At 36.0% G+C, this 25,584-nt stretch overlaps 1 long non-coding RNA gene across 1 annotated transcript in view; it reads right to left on the reverse strand.

Moving 5' to 3' along the window:
* Positions 1-25,584, reverse strand: part of LOC132357520 (uncharacterized) — a 309,626-nt gene that overhangs the window by 201,307 nt on the left and 82,735 nt on the right. The window contains exons 2-3 of the long non-coding RNA XR_009500233.1: positions 22,336-22,454; positions 1,674-1,828 (exon numbers count right to left, since the gene is read on the reverse strand). This is a non-coding gene — a long non-coding RNA (uncharacterized LOC132357520). The remainder of the gene's footprint in view (positions 1-1,673; positions 1,829-22,335; positions 22,455-25,584) is intronic.

Genomic DNA, 25,584 nt, shown 5'->3' on the forward strand with positions numbered 1-25,584 from the left:
TTTATTCTGATTTGCAATTGAGCTCATCATTTTGTTTGGATAGTATTCAGCCTCATCAACTAGATTAATACATTTCTTAAAGGTTCGGGCTGCATCTATCTCTTTCCCTCTGCCCACACCATTAACTTCAGGGCTATGCCCACAGTGGGTGTGCAGTGGGCCCTTTTTAGGTGACCATTTGGTTCTTACGGGTTCTCTCCCTCTTAGCTGATTCCTCTGCTGGCCTCCAAGCCTCTATGGCAGGTCTTCTTTCAATTTGAGAATTAATAGTGGATCAACAGAAGCTATTGTTTGTTGCTTCTCATTTCATCCTTTAGAATAAACTGACTTTTTTTCCCCCTCTTATTTATTTATTTATTTTTTTGGTAAACTGACTTTTTTCTTTGGACAACACCCATATACTTAAGACGCCCACATATTTGGAGTAAATCACTGTAAATAGGCAATCAGCAGAAAACAACAGCCTGTAGAATGCATTACCAAGGAGCGGCAGGCAGCCAAGTGTTTCATAACTGGGCTACTAGCCACCAACTTAAAGCTTTCATCTCAACACACGTTCACCACACAGAAGTCTGTTTTTCTGCACAACATAAATGGAAGGGGACAAAACACTGCTGCTCTAAGTTATATTAAATTGATATTTTTAAACACAATTCTGGCTTTGAGTTGGTAAACATGCTTAGGAAAAATGCATATCCCCCCCAAAATTAAAGATGCTAAAAATAAAAGAATGTATGTAAATTTACATAAAAAGGGGTCTTTTTTGTAAATTACTTCCACCACCATCGTCACCAACCCCCCACCTCTTATCATAAGGTTAACTTGCAACTAATTGTCTCTGGAGGTATTACAATTGGTCCTTACATAATGCCACTGAATGTTTTCTCTGTTGATTACTTTCTAATAACATTATCTGCCAAAGGAAAGGCAAACAACTACATCTTACTTCATTTGAATGTTGGAGAGAGCCTTTTAAAATTTTTATATTTTCAGTTCCAAACTGAAAATAAGCATTTTCCAGGGAAAAAATCTACTTTGGAGGTGAATTACTGAGAGTGTTCTATTCTACCAATGACATTCTATCACAGAGCAATGAATGCGAGCTTACAGTCATCAAAATACTTGATGACACCTTTTAATCCAAATATCCCTAAGCATGAAAGGAAATTAAAACTCCATCCATTTGCATGCTACCTCTGATAGAGAATAAAATGAACAAACAGGCAGAAAATTGTTTAAGGAAGTTTCTGGGCAATTCATAGTAGCAAAGTCGTCGACAAGATTATTCCTGATTCCCTGCCACTAAGTTTAACCAAACAGGCCGTTTTCCACTGAAAACTTACCTGAGACCTAAAACCTATATTCCAACTTTAGTCATCATCCCACCATGTCCATTTTGCTACTTAAGAAAAATCCTTTGTACATATCACTTCCTTCCTACCTCTTTTTCCATCCCTCTGCTTCCACAATTTCAAAACCTTCTCCTGAGATGTACCTTCACTGGGCTTTACATATCAAACCTTGGGAGATTTCAAAGAAGCAGTTAACCTATTCCAGGTTCCCCCCCCGCCCCCCGCGGGCCCCCGCACGCACAAATAAAGTGTTTTTCAATTAACGGAAAAGACCCACTTTGTTGGAGAGTAGAAAGAGTAACATCATAAATTGCAACTTACTAGTGCAAAGGAAGGTCATCGCCGTAGCAGGGAGTAAGGTGGCCCTGGATCTGGTCCCAGGAGGCTTGCTTTTTGTTTTGTTTCCAGTCCCTCAATCCACAGAAAAGAGGTATCTGTGGCGCCTGGAGCAGGGAGACTTGCAAAAACACCAGGACCTGAGAAAACCACCACCAGTTACTTCACCTTAAGAACAGCTCTGAAGATTCGAGAGCCAATCACGAGGCTCTTTCAGCCTCATTGAGACCAGTTGTTTCCTTCAGCTCTTCTCTAGGCCCTTGCTCCTCCAAGTGTTTACAGCGTCACTGGCATCACCTGGGAACTTGTTCGAAACGGCCCAACCTCTGACCTCTAAAACAGAAACTGCAGTTTAACGAGATCCCCAGGTGGTCTAAATTCACATTAAAGATGGAGCAGCCCTGGTCTCAAAGTGTGTTCAGCTTCTGACTACACGGATTGGCAAAATGGTCCTTAAACCAGAAGATATTTGAAGAACTTTTTAGCTCTGAGACATTTGGGCTCTATACATTCAAGCCTTAAATTGTGGCAAAGCTCCATGATGCTTAAAAGGGTTTTGGCTTTTCAATTCTTGACAGAGAATTTTATTTTCATTTACTTTTTACTTTTTTCTTTTATTTTGACAAAATGTCACATTTTTGCTTATAAAGATTTTAGCCAATGAAGCTGAGGTGTGAGAGCTAAATGGGCTTGTTAAGTCTCCCTGGTCCTGCTTCTAACTCCCTCCTCTCCAATTCAGACTTTTGGACAATAGTTTTAAGAAAAATTTTCCGAGCAGACACACCAAAGAACATAGTCACACATGAGGGAAGGAAACAAGACAGAATGCCCTGTGCTTGCAGATGTCTAATCAATTACCTTCATCAATTTAAAAAACATGGAGTAAAAGTTAGATTTTCAACCAGTGGGGAGAAATGGGTCTGAGACATAAGGCTGGAAGTGTTACCCTGGGAAAGTCCTACCAAGTGAGCTTCCTGATGTCTTTTAGAATATCTTCCTCTTTTAAAAAATAATCTGTCAATCTATATTTTTGAATGTACAAAATTCCAATTACTACCAGAAATTAAGGACTGTAAAATCATTTTTACTTAGAAATGTGTTAGGAACACACACACACACACACACAAACATATGCCTAAGTTTCATGGAGTTTAAAACATCTCTACAAAGGACAAAATACATATTTTTGTAACTAAGTAAGTAATAAATGTTTCTCAAAATGAACTATTGTAGCAACACAGAAACTTAAAAGATGTTAGTATATCCTTGTTTAGAGGTTTATGATACAGAGTTACAGATTGTGTTGGGAAGGTCATAAGAATGGAGTTCAAATACTAAGAATCACTGATTTCTAAACATCTAAGTTGGGCCTTTATCTTTTGAATCAAAAGAATGATGGCTTGGGGATGCAGACATTTTAATTCCTGTTCCACCTTTGTTTCTCACTGACTGACCTCATCATGTCAGCTGTTTCCCCATCTGTGTCTGAAGAAGGCGGACTAGCTTAACAGACCTTTCACATCTCAGCCTGATTTAAAATTCTGTTTCCAGTGGCTTAGAAGCTATAAATATTATTAGTTGTGTTATACATACGAGTGGTTACTTTGATTAGTAAAGTTTCTTTTGGTTGCTTCATTAATTTGTTTTGAATTTTTGAGAGCTAGCAACTGCCACAAAGTTAGCATTATGAAAGGGGACATTTAGATGATGGCTTCATCTTATTAAAAATTCCATAAAAGTTTTAAAACTACATTTCCCAAGAAGTTTTCTCCAAAATTGTAATAAGCGCTACGTGCTAAGAAAAAATGGATTCCATTGTCAAATAAGTTAGGAAATACTGTGTTAAACAACTGAAGAAGACCTATCTTTATGCAATGCTAATTAGGGGTTGAGCATGTTAATGACAACTGAGAATCTACAAGAAATGAGGTTTGATACAGTTGCAGAATTGCCCAAATTTATTTGGTCACGGAATACTTTTGGGGTGAAATATCCCAAGACACTGGTGTTCTAAGGGAAGTGCTGAACACAAAGTGGCAGTTGGATCCTTTAATATGTGTGTGTGTGTGTGTGTGTGTGTGTGTGTGTGTGTGTATATGGTGTTTTTTGGGTGGGGACCTAACAAAACAGGGAGGAAAAAGCTATCATAATTTAAATCCACTTATGCCTGGAGAAGATTTCTTGCCCATGTCAGAAAAACTGACCTTTCCAAACAAGAAGAAAAGGATTACCATGGGGAATTTCTTGCCTACATAAAGGGACACACTGCAGAGGATTCATCCCTAGTGGCTAAACCAACACCATTCCAATACATAAGAAGGATGACCTGCAGGTTTGGGACCTTAACAGTGGAGATATTTTTAGATATAATTCAATACTTGAATTAAACGCAAAACATAGCTGACTATATAGAAGTGTTGAAAGCTCAGCATTTATATTCAAGTAAGCAAATTGCAGCATTCTGCACCAGCATCAAATTCTGAACGCTTTTCACCTAGATATCCTCTGCAATTCAGCTTAAAATGGTAGAAAATTAAATGTTACATCTTCCCAAATAAAGGTGAACACATAAGACAAGAATGCCAAAGAGATTATCGGAAATCCATGATGACCACTAGGTCAAATTATGCCAAAATTTGTATATCTCAAACATATATTTAGATAAACAAATATTTATGTCATGCTAAACATTTATGCACTCTTTTACAAAGTGAAGAGTTTGTTTACAAGAAAACCTTCTGAAATGGAATCATATGTTTTGATCTTTGCAGGGTAAAAAAAATTTTTTTAAATTAAAATGTTGCCTTAAGGCCCTAAAGACAGCCATATGCTTTTGCATACATTTTTACAACTCAGCAGCTGCTCACTGAACCTCTTCCATTTCAAGTTTTCCTGTTGACCACTCTCTTCTGCAAGGCTTCTCTGACTGCCGGATGGAAATATTTATGAAAACACTGGGGCAGCCAGGATCGTCCAAGTTCTTTAAAAATGTTTGCTTGGCAAAGAGTTGCTGGCAGGCAAAATGTGCTCCTACAAAGGTTTCAGTAAGTGTTTATGCCTCCTCAGTGTATTCCATTTGTAAATGTGGGCAGAGACCTAAACTGTGATCTCTACAAGCTTTGAATGAAGAAGCTGAAATTCACTTTGCCTTAGAGAGCCTTCGCACCTGCCAATCCTACCCCTTCCAAATCATTTTAATGGATTCATAGGCAGGCTCCTTTTTAAAGCACTTCTATAATCACAGATACAAACTAAGAAACTTGAGGCTCCCCATGATCTCCCTGAAAAAAATCAGTGAATTTGTTTCAGAAGAGTTGTTTCTTGAGTGCTTGACTTAGAAGTTTAAGTGCTAAGAAAGACAATGAGGTGGTTGGGGAGGTGTGGGGATTTTTAGACAAGAGGGAAAGACATAGAGCTGGAGAGGCTGATGCATTCAAGGAACTGTAGGAATATGGTGAACACTGGTGATCAGATGGGTGAGGAAGGGGATTAGCCTGGAGAAGGAGGCAAGACCCACATCATAAAGAACTTCCTAAATCATATCCAAGAATTTTCAGAATGATTGAAGTGATTTAAGCAGCTCTATGGTATGATTTTATTTTTATTTTTGAAAGACCATTTGCTTCAAAATGGTCTGAAGCTATATTGAAAACTGAAGCAACACTGAACTTGAACCTAATAGGAAGGAATTAGAAAGTTCAAGCAAAGAGTGATAATGTTATATAAATGGAATCATACAACATGCAACCTTTTGAGACTAGCCTTTTACTCAGCATAATGATTGTGAGATTCACCCAAGTTGTTGCTTGTGTCAGTAGTTCCATCCTTTTTATTACAGAGTAGTATTTCATTGTATGGATGTACCATAACTTGCTTATCCATTTACCCACTGAAGGGCATTTGGGTTGCCTCCAGTTTTTTGAGGTTGTGGATAGAGCTGCCTTAAACATTCATGCACAGAGGAACTATTTTGTTTTCTGATTATGATGGTGGATAAACAAACCTATATATAGGTTAAAATTTGTAGAACTATAGACCATAAATGTTAATTTTACTCTATGTTAATTTCCAAACACAATTTTAAAAAGTGATAATGAACTGAACTAAAAAAGTGGTAATGAGTGAGCTTCATCCATTCATTCATCATTCACTTTCTGGATTTGACAAGATCTTAAGAAGAAGAAGAACAACAAATCACAAACAAATAAAAACTAACTCAGATAGAAAAACACAGTCTCTTTAATAAGGGATGTTGGGAAAGCTGGACAGCTAAATCGGTGAAATTAGAACACTCACACCATATACAAAAATAAACAAAATGGTTTAAAGACCAAAATATAAAGGCATGACACCATGAAACTCCAAGAAGAAAACATAGGCAAAACATTCTCTGACATAAGTCGTAGCCATGTTTTCTTAGATCAGTCTCCCAAGGCAAAAGAAATAAAAGCAAAAATAAACAAATGGGACCTAATCAAACCTATAAGCTTTTGCACAGCAAAGGCTTATAAACAAAATGAAAAGACAACCTACAGAATGTGAGAAAATATTTGCAAATGATGCAACCAACAAGGGTTTTATTTCCAAAATATACAAACAGCTCATATAGCTCAATATCAAGAAAACAAACAACCCAATCAAAAAATGGGCAGAAGACCTAAAAAGACATTTCTCCAAAGAAGACATACAGATGGCCAACAGGCACATGAAAAGATGCTCAACATCACTAATAGTAGAGAAATGCAAACCAAAACTACAATGAGGTATCACCTCACACCAGTCAGAATGGCCATCATTAAAAAGTCTACAAATAATAAACGCTGGAGAGGGTGTGGAGAAAAGGGAACCCTCTGAAACAGTTGGTGGGAGTGTAAATTGGTGCAGCCACTATAGAAAACTGTATGGAGGTTCCTTAAGAAACTAAAAATAGAGCTACCATATGATCCAGCAATCCCTCTCCTGGGCATATATCTGGAAAAGACAAAAACTCTAATTCAAAAAGACCATGTACCACAATGTTCATTGCAGCACTATTTACAATAGTCAGGACATGGAAGCAACATAAATGTCCATTGACAGATGAATGGATAAAGAAGATGTGGCACATATATACAATGGAATATTATTCAGCCATAAAAAGAAACGAAATTGAGTTATTTGTAGTGAGGTGGATGGACCTAGAGTCTGTCATACAGACTAAAGTAAGTCAGAAAGAGAAAAACAAATACCATATGCTAATGCATATATATGGAATCTAAAAAAAAAAAAAAGGTACTGATAACCTAGTGGTAGGGCAGGAATAAAGACATAGAGAATGGACTTGAGGACAGGGGGGAGGGAGGGGACAGCTGGGGCAAAGTGAGAGTAGCAGCGACATATATACCCTACCAAATGTAAAATAGCTAGTGGGAAGCAGCCGCATAGCACAGGGAGATCAGCTCGGTGCTTTGTGACCACCTAGAGGGGTGGGATAGGGAGGGTGGGAGGGAGGCTCAAGAGGGAGGGGATATGGGGATATATGTATGCATATGGCTGATTTACTTTGTTGTACAACAGAAACTGACACAGTATTGTGAAGCAATTATACTCCAATGAAGATCTATTTTAAAAAAAAGGATCCATGCACCCCAATGTTTATAGCAGCACTATTTACAATAGCCAAGACATGGAAACAACACAAGTGCCCATCAGTAGATGATTGGTTTAAGAAGATGTGATATATATACAATGGAATATTACTCAGCCATAGAAAAGATTGAAATATTGCCATTTGCAGCAACATGGATGGACCTAGAGTATATTACACTTAGTGAAGTAAGTCAGACACAGAAAGACAATATCACATGGTATCACTTACAAGTAGAATCTAAAAAATGATACAAATGAATCTATATATAAAACAGAAAGAGACTCACAGACATAGAGAACAAACTTATGGTTACCAAAGAGGAAAGGGCCAGGGGAGGGATAAATTAGGAGTATGAGATTAACAGATACACACTACTTATACATAAAACAGATAAGCAACAAGGATTTACTGTATAGCACAAGGTACTATATTCAATACCTCATAATAACCTATAATGGAAAATAATCTGAAAAATATATATATATATAACTGAATCACTTTGCTATACACCTGAAACTAACACAATACTGTAAATCAACTACACTTCAATTAAAAAAAAAAAAACTAACCCAGATGGCTCCTGGGGAATTGGCGTTGCTGTTGTGAAGGCTTCCTGGGACAAATATTTTCACAGTTGATCAAGCCACAGCTGCTACACAAATCCATCTGGACTCTGGAACTTGCATGACACAAGCCCAACAACCTCTCTTACTCTAATATTCATCTACGTATGTGCCTACACCATTATTTCTTCAAAAAGTGTAACACCTGGATAAAGAAACAGAAAGGAAAGATCTTATGTAGAAAAAGCAGCATGCAATGTACGGTCTTTTTAGACCTCAGCTGAGCTGTGTTAGAAGGAGTTCAGAAAAGTCTTGAAATAATACCCCATTAGTAATTCCACATGGATGAGGCTTGTTAAACCTGGAATCACATATTGAAAAATCAATTTGACAAAAACTGTTAGACATATGCCACTAAAAGATAAATATAAGGGGGGCAAATTTCACTTGGTAAATAGCTATGAATGCCATCAAGTGAATTAGTTGATCAGATCTTTTCAAAACTAATAGCTAACAGTAGGTTATCAGAAGTTCCTTGGCATGTGGGCATTATGCAAAAAGAGGAAATTATGAAATGGTTAAAGGGATGGCCAAATGCAGGAGCTGGGAAATCAGTTGAAAACCAAGATACATGTTTTTCCAAGAGAGGCTGTGTGGTACATTGATTGCAAAAATATCTCAAATTCTTTACTTTTCTCCATATCCCCATCCCTTACAATATGACTTTGAAACTTCTCCCATTAAGAAGTGAAATCTATTTCACTAACCACTAAAACCTGGGCTAACCCTGTGATCTGCCTTGGCCAATAGAATGTAGCATATATGACACTGTGTCAATTCTGAGCCTAAGCCTCAAGAAGTCAAATACCTTTCCTTGTCCTCTCTCAGAAATCTGTCCACCCACCATGTGAGCAAGCTGGGGCTAGCTCTTCTTGGGAGCATGTTGAACAGAGATCAACCTTCCCTCTCCAGCTAAGGCCTCCCTAGACCAGCCAGCACACAGCAGATCTGGCAATGTGACCTGAGATGCATGAGTAAGCCCATCTGAGATCAGCCAATCCCAGACCAGATCAGCAGAACCGTACATCTGATCCAAACACATGTGAGCTAAATAAATACGTGTTAATTTTAAGTCATTGTAATTTAGGGTGGTTTATGACGTAACACTAGCTAACAGATGCAGACCTCAAATGACCATCTCTACCTGTATTAGTTTCTTGTTGCCACTGTAACAAATTACCACAAACTTTGTGGTTTAAAACAGCATAAATGTATTCTATGACAGTTCTGTAGGTCAGAAGTCTGAAATCAGTTTCACTGAACTGAAGTCAAGGTTTGGCAGGGCTGGTCCCTTCTGGAGGCCCTAGGAGAGAATCTGTTTCCTTGCCTTTTTCAGTTTCTAGTGACTGCCTGTATTCATTCATTCAAGTGACCTTCTGGCCCCTTCCTCCACCTTCAAAGCACATCACTCCAATCTCTGCTTCCATCATCACATCACCATATCCTCTAAATCTGACTCTTCCTGTGCCCCTCTGATAAATACTCCTGTGAGTACATCAGGCCCATCTGATACTCCAGGATAATCCCCCATCTCAAAGTCCTTAACTTAATCACCTCTGCAAAGTCCCTTTTGCCATATAAGGTAACATATTCAGATTCTGGAGATTAGGACATGGATATAATTGAGGACCACTATTCAGGCTCCACCCTACTTTACCCTTAAAGCCACTACATATTCTTTTCTTTTTTTAAATTAGCAGTAGAAAGTTCACATATGGCAAGAAAAATGAATACCAAGTTCAACTATAGCAAGATGGGGGGAAAAGAAAGGATTATAACATCAGATTTAGTTGGAAGAAAAGTAAACTAATAATAACAACTAATAAAAATAATAATAATAACAACTACTACTTATTGACCTCCTACCACAAGCTGGAAACTGTGCTAGGCATTTTACACTTAATTTTCATAATTATTAAAGTCTTTCAAAGTAGGTCCTTGACTACCCGAGGCCAAGGCTGAGAAATTTAAAAAGCTTGTCTGCAGCTTCTAAGTGGCTGAGCTGGGATGTGACCCCAGATCTTTTTTGCCTCCAAAATACATTATCCACATTACTTAATTAAAATCTCTCTTACTCCTTGACACTGGTCCCTCAACTCGCAAATCTAATAGTCTACAGGCAAGATCGTACGGAAAACCCGAACGAACTTTTTGGCCAACTGAATACACTAGAAATCTCTGAAGGCGAGGGTGAAAAATATTCTCTAGTTATAGAGTATAGAAGGTTCTCCTATAGCTTAGGTTAACTAGAAGTCATATGCTTCTTAAGTCAACTTTTAATGTTTCTGGATTTTAGCCTAATAATCTATCAGTAACTAAAAGCTCTTCTGGTATTTTTGAACAAACTTTCAAATTTTGACCCATGGCAGAACTTGTTTTAATTGTCCTATGAATCATATTTATTATTATTATAAAATTGCATTCAGCTTAATTTATTTTCACATAGGCCTAATTTTTGTTCAGGCAACAAACTTCTAATTTGGGTTACTTTACAATTTCTCTGAGATTTTTGAGAAGTAAATTTGAAGGGTCTTTTTGTTAATGAGGAAGAACTGCTGTTTCACTGAAAAACATTTCATTTGTAACTGAAAAGTTAAGAGCTTTTCTGACTGGATATTTGTCAGTGACAAGGAACACGAAGGGCAAACGCATGGTTAAATGAAAACAATTTAAATATGTGCATAGTAATGCACCCTTATTTAAAATATTTGTTAATAAAATATGCTCTATTGTTACCAAATACTTGACTTCAGTGTATTCTTAAGACTTTAAGCTATTTTGGAACTTCACAAGATCATTATAAGGGGAGAAGATACCTTCTGTTACATTGCAAACTAAAGCCCACTGATTTATTTTGTGGTAAGGTCAAGTTTTTTCACATCTCTTGGTGTATTAGTATGCTACAGCTACCGTAACAAAGTACCACAAACTGGGTGACTTAAACAGCAAACATTTATTGTCTCACAGTTCTGGAGGCTAAAAGTCTAAGATCAAGGTGTTGGCAGGGTTGGTTCCTTCTGAAGTCTATGAGGAGAATCTGTCCCATGCATCTGCCCAGCTTCTGATGGTTTGCTGACAATCTTTTGACATTCTTTGGCTCCTTGACATCTCACCCCTATCTCTGCTTTTATGTTCACCTGATAATTTCCTTGTGTGCCTGTCTATGTTCCAATTTTCCCTTCTTATAAGGACACCAGTCAGACTAGGGGCCCACTCTACTCCAGTATGACCTCATTTTAACAAATTACATCTGTATCTAAAATGAAGTCTCCCTAAAACCAAGTTCCTCTGCCAAGTTTATGATCAACCCCTCTATCCAAAACTTTATTCCCTTTCTTGTCCCACACCTGTTCCCCTCAAGATTGAGGAGTATCAAAGAAAAGGGGGATTATAACTGAGCAGAACCCTGTGGGGCCTTCCCAGGACAGACCCCCATGTCTTCTGCCTGCCTCTTGTTTGTAGAAAAACTTTAGTCTCCCAGGCCTCCCCTGAGTCACAAAAGTCTGGCTCAAGAATTAATGATTGAAAGAATGTGAACATGAATTGATAGCAAAAAAAAATAGCAGTTGGGCCAGGAGAAATGGTAACAATTTATACAATAGATCAGCCATATAGTACAGTCACAGAATCTTTAGTTACTCCCTGAAGGACATAGATAACAGTGTCTGGTGCACATCTTGTTATACAGATGCTAAAACCCCCACCAGATGGAAGAAGTTAACTGCATGATGACCAGAAACACATAGCCACCAGATCAGCAGGAGCCTAAGAATTGATAATGTTAAACCTTGCAACATCACCCTGTTACCTCAACATCTATCAGTCAGAGGATTGTGCACGTGCTAATCACGTACCCGGGGACTCTCTCCCTCAACTTGCTTTAAAAATGCTTCCCTGGGGCTTCCCTGGTGGCGCAGTGGTTGAGAATCTGCCTGCTAACGCAGGGGACACCGGTTCGAGCCCTGGTCTGGGAAGATCCCACATGCCACGGAGCAGCTGGGCCCGTGAGCCACAACTACTGAGCCTGCGCATCTGGAGCCTGTGCCCCGCAACGGGAGGGGCCGTGAAAGGCCCGCGCACCGCGATGAAGAGCGGTCCCCGCACCGCGATGAAGAGTGGCCCCCACTTGCCACAACTAGAGAAAGCCCTCGCACGAACCTAAGACCCAACACAGCCAAAAATAAAATAAATAAATAAATAAAGTAGCTAAAAAAAAAAAAAAAAAATGCTTCCCTGAAATCCATTGGGGAGTTTGGGTCTTTTGTGCATTAGCTGCCCACACTTCTTGCTTGGACTTGCAACAAACCCTGCACTTTCCTTCAACACAACCTGGTGTCAATAGATTGGTTTTACTGTGCGTGGGCGAGTGGACCCAAGTTTAGTTTGGTAACACATCTACCTTTTAGCCAAATAAGGTCACATTTTGAGGTACTGGGACTTCAACATATGAATTTGAGGGAGATAAAATTCAACCCATGTCACTTAGTGAAATAAGTTTCAAAGCTGAAGCTTGAGCGTAGCTTTAAAAAGCCGCCAGAAATAAACACGGACCTACCATAATGATGAGAAAAAGCCCCACTGTCGTTGAAAACGGAAGGGACACTTCAGAAACAAAAGGTTTTAATTTGGGCATAGAAATAATCAAATTTTGAAGCTAGAATTCCAAAACATTTTTATGACAAAACAGGGATATAAATTTATAAATTCTGTGGCCCTAGGTTTCATACAGGCTAGATAGTATATCCATCTAAACAAAAAGGAGAATTAGTAATGAGGAACAGCACAGTGGCAGGGATAAAGTAATATTAGAATGATTGGCTCATCTATTTATACTCTCTAGCCTTCAACTTCTATTTCCTCAAAAATCTATAGTTAACTGTCTATTTTAATCACTAACAAATCTCCCACCAATTCACAGTACTAAAATGCAATAATAGAAGAGCTTCAAGATGTGGGAGCTTCATAGAAAAGAAGAATCTTTGATTTGAAAGAAACATGAAAAGCTATCTAGTTCGAACTTCCTCCACTTGCCAAAATCTTCTTAGAACACCCGTGACAGAGTCAGCTACCTCTGCTAAAGTTCCTCCAAAGCTGATTCCTGCCAAAGAGAAGCCATTTATTTGTGACAGTTCGTATTCTACTTAGCAAAAATCTACATCTTTATAAATGTACCCATTGGAACTTATACTGCACTCCAGAACAAGTTAGAGTAAATTAATTCATGTTCCACACAGCAACACATAAAACATTTGAAAACAATGGGCATATGCCTGTAAGGTTTCTCTTCTGGAGTTAAGCATCCTCACTCCCTGCCCTCCCCCCCATATACTGTTCCATTTGATAAGGTTCCAGGAGCATCTCCCCAACACAGCATACAGGACTGTCACTACCATTGATTGTTTGCTTTTCATCAGTGCACACCAAGATTGAAATAGCTAATCTATATGCTAGATTAAATCCTTGGCTTAATCTAATATATACTAGAGAAAAGAAATGTCAATTTAAGAATGGTTACAATTTAAGCTGGGAGCTCTAAAAGTGGGAGAAGGGCAGTTAGGTGTTTTGGTCTTTTCTTTGGAAGGTTACCTTCATAACACTTTTGGAGAAGACTCACTTAGAAGATGGGAGATATAACAAAGGGACATCTAAATTGCTCTGCGTAATCGAGTAGCTGAAATTTGGAGCTAGTCCTTTGGCAGTTCAAGAGGAAGATCACTGGTCCATTGTGGAAAGATAACAACTAAGATTAAGCAAAAACAAAATCAAAAACAAAACTCTAAAATCACCTGGGAATGCTGGTTATACAAACAACAAAAAAGTTAATGCATAGCCTGATTTCAGGAGAAAGAAAGAGTAATCCTCAATCCCAGTTGTCAGAAATAAAAGAGGGAAATGAAGTGCTGCTGATTGTTTCAGGTGTTGTTGCTGCTGCTACTCTGAGAAAGGGTGATTGGTGCGCGTGCATGTGTGTGCGTGTACGTGTGTGTATGAGAGAGAGAGAGAGAGAGGTGGTACATACCCACTATTAAAAGTGAAAAAAGAATACATGACTGCAGTAGTTATGGCAAAACTTGTTGCATATTAGAGTACACCATTAACACAATAAACAGTGAAAAGGCAACCTACAGAATGGAAAAATATTTGCAAATCATATATCTGATAAGGGGTTAATATACAGAATATAGAAAAACTCCTACAGCTCAACAACAAAAATCAACACAGATAAAAAAATAGGCAAAGGACTTGAATAGAACATCACCAAAAAAGATATACAAATGGCCAACAAGCACAGAAAATATGCTCAATATCACTAATCATTAGGGAAATGCAAACCAAAACCACAGTGAGACCTTACTCCCATTAGAATGGCTACTATCAAACAAACAATCAAATAAAAACAGAAAATAAGTGTTGGCGAAGATGTGAAGAAAATGGAATCCTTGTGCACTGTTGGTAGGAATGTAAAATGATGCAGCCTCTATGAAAAACTGTATGATAGTTCCTCAAAAAAATAAAAACAGAATTACCATGATCCAGCAGTCCCACCTCTGGATGTATATCCAAAAGGATTGAAAGCAGAATCTCAGAGATATTTGCACACCCAAGTTCCTAGCAGCACTATTCACAATAACCAAGAGTTGGAAGCAACCCAAGTGTCCTTCAATAGATAAATGAATAAGCAAAAATATAAACACAATGAAATATATTCAGCCTTATAAAGGAAAGAAATTCTGACACAAGCTACAACATGGATGAACCTTGAAGACATTAGGCTAAGTGAAATAAGCCAGTTATAAAAAGACAAATATTGGCTGATTCTACTTACATGAGCTATCTATAGTAGTCAAATTCACAGAAACAGAAAGTGGAATGGTGGTCGCCAGGGGCTGGGGGGAGGGGGAAATGGGGAGTTGTTTTTTCATGGGTATAGAGTTTTAGTTTTGCAAGATGAAAAAGTTCTAGAGATTGGTTACACAACAATATAAATATACTTAACACTACTGAACTATACACTTAAAAAACTTACAATGGTAAGTTTTATATTATGTGCTTTTTACAGCAATAAAAATGATAATCAAAAAAGGGTATACGTATTTACAATAGCCAAGACATGGAAGCAACCTAAATGTCCATTGACAGATGAATGGATAAAGAAGATGTGGTACATATATAAAATGGAATATTACTCAGCCATAAAAAAGAATGACATAATGCCATTTGCAAAAGCAAGGATGGACCTAGAGATTATACTAAGTGAAGTAAGCCTGACAGAGAAAGACAAACATCATATGATATCACTCATGTGGAATCTAATTTAAAAAATGATACAAATGAACTTATTTACGAAACAGAAACAGACTTACAGATATCGAAAACAAACTTATGGTTACCAAACGGGAAACGTGGCTGGGAGGGATAAATCAGGAACTTGGAATGAACATACACACACTATTATATATAAGCTAGATAACCAACAAGGACCTACTGTATAGCACAGGGAACTCTACTCAATATTCTGTGATAAGCTATATGAGAAAAGAATCTAAAAAAGAATGAATACATGTATATGTATAACTGAATCACTTTGCTGTACACCTGAAACTAACACAAAATTGTAAATCAACTATACTCCAATAAAATTAAAATTAAAAAAAAAAAGTATACCACGTACCTCTTTATATCAACTAAGTAAAAAAATGTAATAAAATGGACAATTTCCTGGAAAAAAGTGTAATGAACTAAAATCAATTCAGTAAGAAATTTTTAAAAATCTAAATAGATCTATAACTCCTAAAGAAGTTGAATCACCAGCTAACCTAGTAGATGGTGGGTGAAACCAGCCCGAAGTTTTCACATGACAGTCTAACAAATCTTCAGGGACTAGATCATTCTTATTTTAGACAAACAGTTCCAAAGAATGGAAGAGAGAGAAATCACCCAAATCATTTTCTTAAGTGAGTATAACCTTCATGCCAAAATCAGCCATGGCAATATGAGAAAGAAAAATTTAAGACAAATCCTGTCTATAAAAAAAGACCAAAAAAATTAGAAAATCAAATTTAGCTATATGTTTTTAAATAACTCAAAGGTTTTAATTGTTTTATATCAGAAATATAGGATGGTTTAAAATTGGAAAGTGTGATCATAATTCACATTCCTATCTCAAAAATATATTGTTGAGGAAAAAGTTTTTCACATGGATAAAAATATAATGATATAATTTTCTAAATTATTAAATGCAGAATTACAAAGGCTATATTTTTGTAGGCACTTACATTAGTAGTAAAAGTACAAAAAGGTATTTGGATAGAATATATAATTACTTCAGGGCAGTGGTAACTCTTGGGTAGGAAGGGGACGGGAGTAGAAGGGCTTGACAATTTAATTGTATTTATTATAATTTATTTCTTTATAAAAAGGAGATCTGAAATAATAAAGTAAAATATCATCTCTTTTTTATAGGTTGCATGCACGTCTACTGTAGGAAAAAAACTGTATTTAAATGGAAAACTATACATCTTATATAGTACATTCTTCTGAGTTATCAGATTCTACCTCTGTTCATTGTCTTTGAGCTATTTTGCACCTCTTTATAATCTGTAGGTAACTGATAGACACAGGGCTCAAATAAAGTAAAACAATGTCACATTAAATTTCTGCAGTCTATTAAACCGGCCTGGCTGATATAGATTTAACTGACGTCCTCTCCCATAGCCCAAAATAAAAACCACAGTTTGCCTCCGTTTACTATTAATCTCAACATTACTTCACTCCATATAAATGTGTGTTGTTTTGACTTTTCTTTTTTTTAACCACTTTATTGAGGTATGATTGACAGACAAAAAGCTGTACATATTTAATGTATAAAACATGTTGAGTTTGGAAACAAGTATACACCCATGAAACCATTGACACAATATATGCGATAAACCTATGCTTTGAACTGGTTATAACATCTGTCTGGTTCCCTCATAGCATATGAATAAAATAAATTATTTAATGTGTTCACTTTTATATCTGTATGAGAGTCACGATTTTACCTTTTCTGAAAATTGTCTTTTAACATTATGTTCTATGTGTTTGTGATATTTCACAATTTTTAACAATTAAGTGATAGAGCTTTAGAAAGACCCAAGATTTGGAAGCAGAAGAGGGAGGAACCAGAGTTATCCTAACGGCAAGGAGTACTGGGAAGAAGTATTTAGAATCATAGCCAGTAAGGGGTTTCCCAGAGTGGGATCACAGAGAAACTATGGGGCAATGATTTTATTATATAGTTTTAATTTATTTCCTCCTCTATGTCTGTTCTACTCTCTCTCTATTTTTTCCAAGCCATTAGCAAATATTTTACTCAAAAGAGCCTTGTAGTAATGCTTTTAGGAAAAACAAAGGGGCAAAACTAGTTAGAGAGACCTGCAAACGGTACACAAACACTCCTGAAGGCCGATTGGTTATTTCCCCATATGGTGAGTTCCAAATTTTCAGCTATTAGTAGTGATGACCACTTCCTTTTGGTCCATGGGGTTGATTAAAGGATAGGTGAAGTATTTTAAGCCAAAATTTGAAAATAATTTAGTTCCTATTTTAGTGAATTATTTCACAATACTTATAGTAAGATTTGTTGGATTATTATAGAATCTTATTAATATTTTTCTGATAAATGTCATGGCCCATGTTAGTAAAGGTGTTATTTTCTACCTAAGAGCCTTAGCTCTTGCCTATGAAATAAGTGTTACTTTATTGGCTCTTGACATTTGTGTAAGACAGGATGCACTGGACAATTAAGGAAGTGATTTTATTCAGAGTATTACAACAGAAAGCATGTTATATTAATGAAGATCATCTCAAAGAAAAGGAAGAAGACCTGGAATTTTATAGACGTAGGTAAACAAGGGAGTCATCAGTGAGTTTTAGGAGAGTCATAGGAAGGATTGAGAGCGATCTTATCTGAGTCATTGAGGAAGAGTGGAGGTGGGTGTTATCTCAGGATATGTGAGAGCATGGAGATCCTTTATGGTTAGCCCATTCTCAGAACACATAAGGGTCAGGGATTTTTTAACCATCACTGCTTCCCAGGAGCATAGGGCTCAGATAAATTTCATCAATGTTTGTCCCCTCTTTTATTCATGATGAATAAGTATCATTGCTGTTGGACAACTCAGAGGTGTTCATAAGCCTCCTGAGTGGGACAAATCAATGTTTTAAGATATAGTCCCTCAAGGATTCTTGTTGTCATTGTTCCTGGCAAACAAGTTGAACAATCTCTTGAGAGTTAGTGGCAAAGGTCAATTGTTTTAGAGTTCTGGGATCAGGCATGTTAAAAGAAGGTTGTCTAAATGAAAGAGGAGAAATATATAAATGGTTGCATTACAGTAAAGAGCCAGAAATTGAACTTTCAGTGACTAGTCTAGTGGACTCCGAGAGGCTGGTGGAGTAAAATTTTTCAGTTATGCAGCACCACTCATTGAGTTTCCTAAAACTTTCAACTAAGATGTCAATGCTCTTAGTAATGTTGTCCACAGTCCTGGATACCTTTCATATGCATGACGCAAGCACTTTGCCAGACTTCCTTAGTGGTCCAGACAGCGGTTTTCCCAGGAAGAATTACATCCCATGCATAGTCAGCTGTGGTGATGAGTTCCTGGAAGTTTATAGAAAGTCATTGAACTTCAGCTGGCAAGGCTTCTTTCAGATCTTAGAGCAAAGGGTCAGCTACAAGGTAACCTAGAGTTCCAATAAGGGTCTGGGTAGTGAGGTTTTAGCTCTTAGTGACTCCAAGTCAGGTGGTAGGGAGAAAAATCAGAAATTTTGGCTTGGAGGATTATAACCAGTTATTGATGGAAACATGAAGAATTGAAAATTTGGTAAGGTTTGACAACTTGGGCAAGATAACAGAATCCAGTCAAATTTGCAACGAGATACCCAAACTGTGTTTTTCCATGGTGGGAGGAGTCAATACAATCTCCACCCACCAGGCAAGACAGTTGAGTATCCATCATTTACCCACAATTTACAAAAAGGAGCAAAATATCAAATCTGATAACCCAGAAGGTTTTGATACAGATAATGCATAGTTTCCCATTGAAACACAAAGTTTCTGTCTATAATCTCCACCTTCTTCATCAAAAATAATCTCAAAGAAAGATTATTCTTTTTTTTTTTTTTCTTTTTTGGCCACGTCACACAACTTATACGATCCTAGATCCTCGACCAGGGATCGAACCCAGGCCCTCCGCAGTGAACACATGGAGTCCTAACCACTGGACCACCAGGGAATTCCCAAAGAAAGATTATTCTTAATCATAAAATAAGGCTGGTCTCATTGGATTTGGCCTAATTACTTACATAGGTACAGCAAGAATGTTCATTTACCATACAGGTCTTTTTAAGTTTTTCTTTCCTGGTAATATTCATAAGGAAACTCGGATTGGACTTTTCCGCCCAGTTTTACTGAGAAATAATTGACATACATCACTGTATAAGATGAAGGTGTACATCATGATGGTTTGGTTTACACGTATTGTGAAATGATTACCACAGTAGGTTCAGCTAACATACATCTTCTCATAAAGATACAATAAAAAGAAAAGGAAAAAAATTTTTCCTTGTGATGAGAACTCTTAGTATTTACTCTCTTAACAACTTTCCTTTATACCATACAGCAATCTTAACTATAATCATCATGTAGTACTTTACATCTCTAGTACCTAGCTTATAACTGAAAGTTTTCACCTTTTTACCACCTTCCTCCAATTCCCCCTCCCCCCACCATCTGCCTCTGTTAACCACAAGTCTAATCTCTTTTTCTATGAGTTTGCTTTTTTAGTGGGTTTGTTTTTGGTTTGTTTTTTAGATTCCACACATAAATGAGATCATACAGTATTTATCTTCCTCTGTCTGACTTATTTCACTTAGCATAATGACTTCAAGGTCCATGTATGTTATTGCAAATGGTAGGATTTCCTCATTCTTATGGCTGAATAATATTCCATTGTATATATATGCCACAATTTTTTTTATTGGATTGCACTTTTAAAAGCCCCTTGAGGCAGAAAAGCCAAGCCAAGAACTCACACTAAGGATCCAACTGTAGTAATACAGATTTAGGCAAATTCCTCTCTTCTTGAGGTCTCCAAAATATCCTGTTTCGTGGGCCTTCCAGGAAGTGACCCTCCTTCACCTGTAAACCTAAAAACCCTGTAAGCCAGGTACAAGACCAGTTTTCCCAGGAGGGCTTTGTAAGTATTGGCTCCATAAAGTCAACTTTAGTTCATCAAAAGTGTCTGGTCATATTTTATTATATGAGTATCACTCTTGAATATGACATTCCATGCAAGGCCTTGGTTGTATAACCAATGTTTCCAATTATATCCTATTGTTGCCTAATATCAAACAAAGCAGTAGCAAGACTCTGATAAATAGCCAGAAGCAAGGGTTGGGTGGTCAGAGAAATGGGTGAAGGGAGTCAAAATGTACAAATTTCCAGTTATAAAATAATTAAGTTATGAGCATGTAATGTACAGCATGGTGACCATAGCTAATACTGTACTGCATATTTGAAAGTTGCTAAGAGAGTAGGTCTTAAAAGTCTTCATTACAAGAAAAAAAAAGGTTTTGTAATTATATATGGTGACAGGTGTTAGCTAGACTTCTTGTGGTGATCATTTCACAATATATACAAATATCAAATCATTATGTTGTACACCTGAAACTAATATAATGTTATGTGTCAACTATGCCACAATAAAAAATAACTATTAAAAAAGAATAATATTTTGCAAACTCTTATTAAGAGCAGACTAATGATCCAAGAAAATTTTATCATTTTAACAGAAAAAAAAAACAAATTCTAGTTTTGTATCAGTATAATACTTGACCCTAAAGCTCTTTTTGAATATATTATTTTAAAAACCCATCAAATCTTGGCTAGCTTTGACCACAACAGATAAAATTCATTTTCCAAAAATCTCCTACAATTGTCTATATCCATAAATTTCTCTTATACTGTATCTTCTCAAAGTGGCAATGATGAATGTGTTCATTAGTAGATCCAAATATCTATAATCTCTGTGTAGCATAGACAAATAAGAAGAAAAAGTATATAAATTATGTTCACTAATCAATTTTTCAGTATTTCACTTTACCTAGGAATGATCTAGATATCTAATGAATATCCATTAATTAATTAACTTTAGTATCAGTACAAGATTTTAAATTACCTAAATCTTGGAAATTATGTCCAATTTAACATAATACAAAACATAATTGCTGCTGAAATAAAGTTTGTCAAATAATGATATGATTTGGTTAAACACAATTTACTTTTCTCATAATCTTAAACATTTGATAGAAGTAATGCTAGCTTCATAAAATAGATAAGCAACAAGGATTTTCTGTATAGCACAGGGAATTATAATCAATATTTTGTAATAACTTATAATGGAATATGATCTGAAAAAAATAACTGAATCATTTTGTTGTACACCTGAAACTAACACAATATTGTAAATCAACTATACTTTAATTTAAAAAAAGAAAGAAGTAATGCTAGTTTATTTGAGTAAAGTTGTATAATTTTAGGAAGCTCATACCCAAGTAGAATAACAATGTATAAGTATATTATTATACTTTACACTGATAAATCAGAGAAGATATAATTTTTATTAAACCAAAAATGTAAAACTAGTATCATTTGCCAAAGATTTACCTAAAGTATGTAAATTTGAATTCTTAATATATTTCTGAGTTGATTTCTGTAAGGATACTTTTTAAATGAAGCACACTGAAAGTTGTGGAAGTTAAATCACCTTATAGTCTGAGAACTTTAAGAATATTATATTTAAATGTGAGTTTTTAATCTTTATAAGCCAATCAGAATAGATCTCATTTAATTTAAGAGATTTTACAGTTTTATGTATTTGTTTATTTATTTATTCATTATTAATACTATCTGGAGGTAGGAATATATTATACACTCACACAATAAGGGGTAAATTATATGAATTAAAGACACACAAACATATATACAGACACAGAGAAAGCATATAGCTTCAAATCTAAAATTTCAGGCAAAGGTCAAGCATAAACATAGAAACATAAACCTTACCAGTCTAGGTATCCACTTCCTGGTGGACATGAAATTCTTCATTGATTTGGCCTCAACATAATCAAACAGACAAATAGTAAAGACTAACAAAGCAGATTCATGTCATCTTTCACCCAACAGAGACAAGATCTCTATAAACCAGTAATTCATTTACATAGATCGCAGATGGTCAGACCATGAAACCAAAAGAAGCTGGCACCAGAGATCAAACCAGTCATCAAAAATAATCAAAATCAGATCCTTAGGATGGACAAGAATGTGGAGCACAGAAATAGGAATCAGACTCACCCTTGTGTCTCAGCCAGTCAGGAGCAGATTACAAAGGGCTCTAAGAAGCCTTTATATTTGGGTGGAGTAAATGAGGATCTGAAGGCAGGGTCCAATTCCATCTGAGTCTTGGTACCAAACTTTGAAAGACAAAATGAATTGGACAATTAAGGAGATTATTTTATTCAGGCTATTGTAATAGGTAACACTTTCATTCATGAGGCACAGCTCAAAGAGGAAGAAGGAAACCTGGGGTTTATGGAAGCAGGTAAACAAGGAAGTCATCAGTAGGTCTTATGAGAGCCATCAAGAAGGATGGAGATGGGTCTCATATGAGTCATTGAGGAAGAGTGGGAGTAAATCTTATCTCAGATATTCAAGTGCAATGTGGTCCTTTAAGGGTTTATCTGAAAACAAAGTGGTGGGGAGATTTCTCAACCATCCCTGCTTTTGGGGAACACAGGGTTAAGTTCAGCATTGTCACATTAAATCTCTGCAGCTTATACAAATTAAATCATATAAATACAGATTACTTTGACTGATAATTTGATTTGTAACTATCATTGAATGTTCATATGTTACCCTATCAGACTGGGAAGTGCTACCTAGTGTAAAACTACAAATCCCTTAATATCATGTCATGTACATGGTATAAGTTTAATACATACTATTAGCTAACCTATGTGCTAACCTCTTCAGTTTCTTCTTATTTCTTTAATTACAAATTGTGATCAACTTTGACCAATTTTCAGATTTTCAATTCCATAAATTGGCTGGTTGGTTATTTTCTTGTTAATAGAAACCATACTTTAATTCATATACATAGATATAATGCTAGAAAACTCCTAGTTTGGTTTTATGGCAAAGAAAAACCAAGGTTATTGTTCCATAGTAGGAAATCATTCTATGGAAACTTAAAACATAAGTTGGCAGGTCAGAGATGTATATATAGTTTCTTCCTCCTTGAACAATACTAATATTGTGCTAAACTACCAGAAAGTATCTTTTTCAGCTAATATTTTATAATTTGCCTGCTACCCAAGAAGAGAACATTTTTGCCCACTCCATGGACTTTACAGATCACCTAAGATGAAATTCTGCCCTAAGAGGAGATCTCAGTCTTTTCAAAATTTGCAACTTATTCTGGTTCCTAATTTCAGGACATCATTAAGTCCAGGAAAAGAAAAACACTGGAGAGCATTTTTTCTACCTATACGTATATCATTAAAATTAGCTGAATTAATTTTATCTTAAAAATAGTTTATTTGACAAATTTTCTTTATGTGGGAGAATAAGGAAAGATGATGAAAAGTAAGAAAGTAGAAGGTCAAGGAAATCCAAAACATAAATTATCAGTCCTTGAAGAAATAAGGATACACATAACCAAAACTCTTAAATTATTTTCCAACTCTTCAAACAGTAATTAGCTTTATGAAGATCCACTTTATTCAGTTATGAGTCTTCCAACTGACTCTACATGAATTAATTAATTCAATCTGTGATTCGTTTGATTGCAGAAAAATCGGTTTAATAACAATTTATTATTTTTAAAGTTTCCCAAGATGTTCTCTGGATAGATGAATTAGGAATTTACAATATTATATTATCTTAAATATAAACATATTTTATAAGTTTCAGATGATTATAAAGATTTATAATAAAACTCCATAGTATTTTCTGTGAAAAATCTTTGCAATATTTTAAATGATGAATTAAATATAAGACTCATGTGGATATTCTTTTTTTAATGCATATGTACAATACATATTTTGTACCCATATTAAAATTTGTCTTTTAGGAAGAAAATATACAATAGACTGGTATTTTATTTTCTTACTTATAAGAGAAACTTTTCTCTGGGAATGTTCTTAGAGATTCTAGCCAACCTAAATGTGTGCTTTCAGGACATAATGGACAGCTTGGGGTATGTCACAAAACGCTCAGAACTTTTCTTTTTCATTACTTTTATTTATGCCTTTGCATTAGTAAACTTTGCCTTTGAAATTTCTGAGTGAATGGTGAGTATTACCCCTCCCAACTAGCCTAATGAGTTAATTTAAAATTTTCTCACCTCTTTGGCACAGTGGCCAGGATCCATAAATTTTGTGGTGATGTGATTTAATCCAATTAAAAGGTCCCTTCTTTCCTACTGTGAGGTAAGCTGCACCTCTTTTTTGTTCCAATTTTCTGGCATTCTTCCCAAAGGATGCCAGCTCTAGATTAATTAACAACTTTGTAAAGACTTCCTTCACTGAAGTGACTTCAGGACAACATGCTGAGTCTTTCTAAGGTCAATGGACTAAGAATTCCAATCTCTTTTCTGTCACATTGAAATTTTGAAGTTATGTGTGGGTTTTTTTCCCCTGTTAGATATCATAAGTCTGTACATGAAGATTATTAAAATGTGTCATGGAATACCTTTCCTAATATGCCACTAAACTTAGCCAATAATATTGTGAGCCGATTATGGCTTATGATGTTGAAAGAGGATCTTACCAGGAAGTTATAGGGCAGTATTTTATCTACACTAATTTGTTAAATTGTAGCTTTGGTGAGAAAAGTATGTTAGCATTCAACAATTCAATAATGTGGTTGTTAACAGTGATTCATTCACTCTAACTGAATGGAAGACACAGCTCTACAAAGCACAAGATTTGAACAGTTGCTAAGTCTGTGCTCCTTAGGAATGTATGATTTTCCCTAAAGTGGTAGTCCTTAGACAAGGATGAGGACTTCCTGAAGTCTTGTCAAAGGTGAGAGTGCTTTAAGGTGAGAGTGCTTTATAAAATTATCCCCTATTCATAATGTTAAAGTTAATGCTTTTTGTTTGTTTGATAATGTTAAAAGATAATGTTCAGATAAAGGTAAAATCATGACTCTCATATGGATACAAAAATGACCACGTGGAAAAGGTTTTCTGACTCAAATGAGGGAATCAGGCAAATGGTATAACTAGCTCAAAAGAAAAGTCAAAAAGCACAAATTTACACGGTGTAGAGGAATTGAATTGCAAGTGGAGGCAAAGCTAGTTTTTCCAGAGCTGAGGTATATGTGTGGTGGGGATGGGGATGTTACTTAAATCTCTATCAGAGAGGATAAAATTTACACATATATCAGTTATCTACAGCCTAAAAGGTTGTAAAATGGCTCAAAGGTAAGGAACAAGGCTAGAATCCAGTAACCTAGAGGTATGTATGGTTTTGCATGGAAACATAATTTTTTTTCTACAGTAACTTCCTGATCCTATTTGCTGTTGATAATTTTCTTACT

The sequence above is a fragment of the Balaenoptera ricei genome, chromosome X (assembly GCF_028023285.1).
Source record: "Balaenoptera ricei isolate mBalRic1 chromosome X, mBalRic1.hap2, whole genome shotgun sequence".
NCBI classification, from domain to species: Eukaryota; Metazoa; Chordata; class Mammalia; order Artiodactyla; family Balaenopteridae; genus Balaenoptera; species Balaenoptera ricei.